Here is a 6,754-nt window from a genome sequence, read left to right as displayed (position 1 = left end):
CGAACTGGAACTTTTAGATACTAAGGATAGATAGATAGATAGATAGATAGATAGATAGATAGATAGATAGATAGATAGATAGATAGATAGATAGATAGATAGAGAGGAAATTCTGGAAAATTCTGTTTCACTCTGCCAGTCGTGACCAGGAAAAAATCACATACTTTGACTAAGTTGACTAAAAAAATGGCATGCAGTTTGTTTTCATTTAACTATCCAAAAAATGAAAAAAACTTGCTCACATGGCATGCATTTGGGATTAATTTGTTTAACATAAACCTCATTGCCTCCTATTGGATATTATGGCGAACGTCCGTCCTAGTCACTATGAAAAATCAGAAATGAGCTTGCATGAATGTAACGTCAGGATGAGGAAAGTGTGGAATTCCGCACGCACGCCACGCAGTAGCACGTGACCTTGATGGTGGCGAGCGGATGCAGCAGATACGTAAGAGTCGGCGCGTGCATATACTGTCTATGGGCGCGTGCTGCAGAGAGAGGGACGGTGGGCGGGGTGTCCATACTACTGAAAAATATCAAATTAAACATACAAACTAAAAAAAAATTGGTGCTCCATATCTGCTTATTTACGCGTTTGGTCTTTTTATGGTTGAAAGAGAACGCAATTTGCGTCATTTTTCAAATTAGAACGAACCTTACGGAGACCTCGTGTGGTGAACATGTGAACTTGTTACAAAAGGAAAGAGAGTTGGATGGATTATTATAGGTTTGAATCACTAAGTAGTGATGATGACTCTGTTTCTGATATCTGAAATCGCGCACTCATTCACTAATCCATGGTGGATGAGTTGAGTGCACTATCAGCATGGAGTGAACCAAATATTAGCCTACACCGTGCATCAGAGAGCTAGCCTGAAGCTGTCGCAGAAATAACGTCATCATAGGCTATTTTACCCTAATTGTAGCTTACTTTAGAAAAAAATAATAGCTGTATTATTTTTTACATTGAAGGCCTAATTATAGCCTTCATAACCTTACCTCCGTGCCAGCTTTGCTGTTTCATATACGTTTTATTAATACAATATTCATTTGTTTTTTCATTACAATATTCATTACAATATTCACAGGAGCTGCTGATCCAGTTCTACTCAGCCGTCATTGAGTCTGTTTTAAGCACTTCCATCACTGTCTGGTTTGGTTCAGCTACCAAATCGGACATCAGGAGACTACAACGGACAGTCCGGACAGCAGAGAGGATTATTGGTGCCCCCCTGCCAACCCTCCAGGACCTGTACTCTTCCAGAGTGAGGAAGAGAGCAGGTAAAATCATCACAGACTCCACTCACCCTGGACACCCCCTGTTTGAACTGTTACCGTCAGGACGGCGACACAGATCACTGGCCACAAGAACATCCAGGCACAGGAACAGTTTCTTTCCACAGGCCATTTCCCTTCTGAACACTTAACATGCCCCCCAAGGCATATGCCTGCAAGTGCAATACTCCCACTGTCTAGTGCAATATTCTCTTAACTCAGGTGATATTTATATTTATATTATTCATACTACTCAAAATACTGTAAATATGTTCATAATCTGTAACATGCACTAGACTCCCACTGTCTAGTGTAATATTCTCTAACTCAGGTGATATTTATATTTATATTATTCATACTTCTCAAAATACTGTAAATATGTTCATAATCTGTAAATGTTTATTCAGACTAAACCCAACTGTGACCCCTTTTTTTTACTTTTTATACTATTTTATTTTATTTTATTTTTTTATATATTTTATTCTTAGAATTTGTATTACTATGTTTCTTGTTGTATTTGTATTTGTATATGTGCACTGGAAGCTTCAGTACCAAGAAAAATTCCTTGTGGGTGCAAGCACACTTGGCAATAAAGCTCTTTCTGATTCTGATTCTGATTCTGATTGTTTTACACTGGTTATTTGCGTTTATAATAATTAAACTAATCATCATTTTTAAAATAATTAATAAATATAGGCCTACACGTTAATAATTGTACATTATGTACAACCCCATTTCCAGAAAAGTTGGTAGCCTACATTTTGTAAAACGAAATAAAATCAAGAATCTGTGATTTGTCACTTTAACCTTTATTTAACTGACAAAAGAACAAAGAAAATATTCACCGAAAGTTTTCACCGACCAGCTTAATTGTATTTTTATAAATAAAAAAGAATTGCAACAATATTAAAAAATGTATACATTCCTTTTTTCTTTTTTTTACAACTACTAAAGGGTGGACACAAACATATGAACAGTCATAACCCTTAGTGAGATTTAGAAGACTTCCAGTGCAACAGGCTACAATTCGTCTGCGAGCTATCAATGAGGCAAAGGCAAGAACATTAGCATATTTTTTTGTATACTCATTCAAAACCGCTGGGACACCAAAGATAGCAATCAAAGGGCATGGTTTGGTGGAAATATTAAGGATGTTAGAAAAAGTATCAAAAAAGGAGTACCAAAAATCTTCCAGCTTTGGACAAGTAAATAACATGTGGGTATGATCAGCAGGAGCCAGAGGACACCTATTGCACGTGACATCCACGCCTGGAAATAGCTTACTTTAGTTTAACGTTTGTAAGATGAATTCTATGGAAAACCTTAAATTGAATCAGACTCAGTCTGGCACAGGATGATGTGACAGTCACTCATTTCGGTCTTTTGTCACGCACTCCCGCCACACATTGTATTTCTCACGCGGAAAAACTATTTATAATATATTTAATATGCCGCAGCAACACCCAATATTTCTCTGGCCGCGGCGTTCTCACGGTTCGGCAGGAATCAAGCGCGTCTCCCCTGGAATTCTTAGTCGAGCCTGCCACTTATCAGCCAATCAAAAAAAAGAAGAAGAACGGGGCTACACAATAGCCAATCAGAAAATAGCACTATTGTATCTGGGTAAGATTTAACGCAACAACCAATGAAAAAAAAAAGGAAAAAAAAAGAAGCATATCCTGGAATTGTTCACGTGATTCTGCCCGAAAGTTTCGTTCACCCATAGAGGAAATCACTCCGAGCTCCGAGCACAGTCATGATCTCCTGTTTTAATGTTGCAACAAATTCACAACTTCACAACTAGTGACAACTTGACTGCTGTTAGAGAATGTTTCCCAAATAATTAGCATCAGTTTTTCATGAGTGTCTGTAACTTAGCCAACAGTTTTACTGACAACACCTGCTCAGAACAAGTAGTCTAGGCCTAGTCATATTTTCGTTATCACACGATGACTGACATATTGTCACATTATAAACATCTCTCTCCAAATAGGCTTAATATTTTATTAGCACTAAATAAATTAAAGTGTATTGCATAGTCGATGTTATAGGTCACTTTTAAAATCATGTCTTTTATAATTATATCCTGACCATGGATGCATTAATCATTGCATATGTCTTTCTCTTTCAAAGATGTCAGGTAAAAAGCAATTACTCTTGTCACACTTGTCTGTCTTCAAAACTTGAGAGCCATGTGAAGAATTAACCCTGCCAGCAGCCACTTCCTAAGTCCGAGTCCTGTCTCCCATTGATGAATAAACCAAGAAGAAGAAGGCAAAACATAAGGAAGAATTCAATTGTAATGGATATAGAGCCATGTTTCTGTATTAAGCACTTCTCGTATAAAGAAGGTTCAGACAAGTCAGGGAAGGAAGGACAGTGAGAATGAACAAAATTGCATACTTGAAAAAAATGAAACAAGTTAGACTGTGGTATATTGAATTTCTTTGCAAGATCAGAAAAAGTTGTAAAAACTTTTTATTTTAAATCTTAAAATTGAGAAAAAAAGAAAAGAAAAATAATTTCCATAAAACATAAGCAGAATCTAAGGTTGAAAGCACAAATAAATGATTAATTTGTAATTTAAAATGAAGTTTAAAATGCTGTCTGAATTGCCTCCAAATCCTAAGAGAAGAACAAACAACTGGATTTGTAGTGTATTTTGAGGGTCGATTGGACAAAGTTCTGACAAATTCTGACACACCAATTCAGAAAGCGAAGACGAAGAGCAGGACTGTGCTTCTAATATACACCAATCTATATGGGGAGAATTATACCAACTGTGAATTTTGCTGATATTTGCTGCCCAGTAATAAATAAAAAAATTAGGCAGAGCAAGTCCCCCATTTTTTTATGTCTCTGAAGATATGCCTTACTTAACCTGGGAGGCCTGCCCTGCCATATATAAGTAGAAATAGCCCCATCCAACAGTTTAAAGAAGGACTTTGGTCAAAACACTGGAAGGGTCTGAAAAAGGAACAAAAACCTATAGGTAAATTATTCATTTTGATTGACTGAATTCTACCAAATAGAGTAACAGGTAGCTTATCCCAACATTGCAAATCTAATTTAACGACAAATATTCAAAAGATCTGAGACCGAGCCGACAGGGTTCGTAACAAAAAGCAAAAGGTCATCAGCGTAGAGCGAGACGCGATGTTCTATCCCTCCTTAAGAGAGGGGAATTTTTCTATTGCTAAAGCGAACAATAGTGGGGAAAGAGGACAACCTTGACGAGTACCTCTTGTGAGGGGGAAATATTGGGAACACAATTTGTTTTCTCTCTCACACAGACAGGAGCAGTGTACAGAAGGCGTATCCATGACTTGAAAAAGGGGCCAAAGCCAAATCTATCTGATATAGTGAATAAATAATTTCACTCAACCCGGTCAAAGGCCTTTTCTGCATCTAATGAGATGACTATCTCACTGGATAAAGAGGTGGATGGAGAAAAAAATTATATTTAAGAGTCGTCGAATATTTAATGATAACTGTCGCCCCCCTAATGAAACCGGTCTGATCTTCAGAGATTATTTTAGGAAGACAGGGATCCAGACGGCAAACCAGCACCTTAGCCAATAGTTTTACATCAGAATTTAACCAACTTATGGGCCTCCAATTGCCACATTCATCTGGATTCTTATCCCTTAATTGTGTATGTATATATATATATATATATATATATATATATATATATATATATATATATATATATATGTGTGTGTGTGTGTGTGTATATATATGTGTGTGTGTGTATATATATATATATATATATATATATATATATATATATATATATATATATATATATATATTTCTTTTTATATATATATATATATATATATATTTTTTTTTTTATTTTTTTTTTTTTATGGCTGTAACAGACTCCAAAATAAGTTGGGACAGAGGCAAGTTTACCACTGTGCCACATACATTTTTGGGGAATTGAGGATGCTAATTGTTGCCATTTTTCATGTGGAATTTTTGCCCAATCTTGCCTGATATAAGACATCTGCTCAACGGTCCCTGGTCGTCGTTGTCTGATTCTCCTTTTCATGATGGGCCGTACATTTTCAATAAGAGACAGATCTGGACTGCAGTCGAGCACATCCACTGTACAGTGTAGAAACTACCGTTTTACCATGTGCAGAATGAGGCCTGGCATTGTCTTGCTTCCCATAAAAGATGTCATCTTGATGGCAGTCTCTGTACAATCCCAATATATGCCTCCATGTCAATGGTACCTTCATGCAAGTCACCCATGCCGTTTGCACTGATGCACCCCATGACATGTTCGCTTTTGCTCCGGTTGCTGATGAAAATCTGGATGTCCCTTTCGTCTTTGGGACTGAGAACTCGATGTGTTTTTTTCCAAAAACATGGTGAAATGTGGACTCATCTGACCACACTGTCGGTTAGACCATCTGAGATGAGCTCGGGCCCAGAGAACTCGGCAGCATCTCTGCATTGAACAGATGTATAGCTTTCTCCTTGTGTAACAGAGATTCAAGTTGCATTTCTTGATGCAGCGTCAGACAGTGTTAAGTGAAAACGTACTGCAAAGTACTCCCGAGCGCATGTGGCTGTATTTAACACAGTAGCCGACTTTGTTGGCCAAAACTATTGTTTGAAATTTTGGTACCTTAACTTGTACATTCTGCTTTTTGTGAACAAATATTTGGTTAATATTAAAGTATTTTATACTTACAGACAGTCTGAGAGACGACGGATGCACTTTTATTGTAAAGACTGCCACCCTTGGATTAAAAAAGGTTATAATTGTAATAATAACAAGAAGTGGAAGAAGAATATAAAACTGAACTAAAGACAGTAGAACATGTAAGTGTGGAAAACGTACTGATTATCCTTGTACTTTCAGATACTTTTTAAAGTTTGATAAAATACGACATCAGACTCATAATGTTAAATACATTTATTATTGATTACCAAAGTTTTGATGTAACATAAAGATGTTAATGTTAACAAAGGTTTTATCTGATGATAGTTACAGTCAAAGCTTTCATTGTTTTAAAAATACAATAATAAACTTTAAAAAAAACATGTGTTTTAATTATGTAAATAATAATAATAAGGCAGATGAGTTGCATGAAATATACAAATCATTCCTCTCTGGCCCTATAGATGGAGCTCCTTACACATTTGGAGTATTACAGCTCTCATACCAATAACTTGAGCAACACCAACATTTAAAAGCAGACCACCAAATGCCTGTGTATTAAAAAAATGATGTGTTCATGTTTGAATAACTTTCTTTTGTCCTACCATAATATTTCTTACACTTATGGTCTATATTTATGTAAGTTTGAAACTGCGATGGCAGTAAGAATGATATTGACGACAACGATCAACCAGAAGAGGAGGCCAATAGCAAGACTGACATGGTTAAGGATGCGAGACATTCTGGAGTTTTTGCTTGCTATTGGTTGGTGTCCAAACATGTTTGCATCCCGAGTCTGTG

At 36.5% G+C, this 6,754-nt stretch overlaps 1 protein-coding gene across 2 annotated transcripts in view; it reads right to left on the bottom strand.

Moving 5' to 3' along the window:
• Nucleotides 1-6,193: 6,193 nt before the first annotated feature.
• The window catches only part of LOC309484477 (uncharacterized protein), a 51,192-nt gene continuing 50,631 nt past the window's right edge, over nucleotides 6,194-6,754 (bottom strand). For both annotated transcript variants that reach the window (XR_014200861.1, XR_014200862.1), the window contains one exon: nucleotides 6,194-6,749. The gene's annotated coding sequence lies outside the window, so the exon portion shown is untranslated. The remainder of the gene's footprint in view (nucleotides 6,750-6,754) is intronic.

The sequence above is a fragment of the Leuciscus leuciscus genome, assembly GCF_965113295.1.
Source record: "Leuciscus leuciscus genome assembly, chromosome: 20".
NCBI classification, from domain to species: Eukaryota; Metazoa; Chordata; class Actinopteri; order Cypriniformes; family Leuciscidae; genus Leuciscus; species Leuciscus leuciscus.
This window is presented reverse-complemented; position numbering and strand designations above follow the sequence as displayed.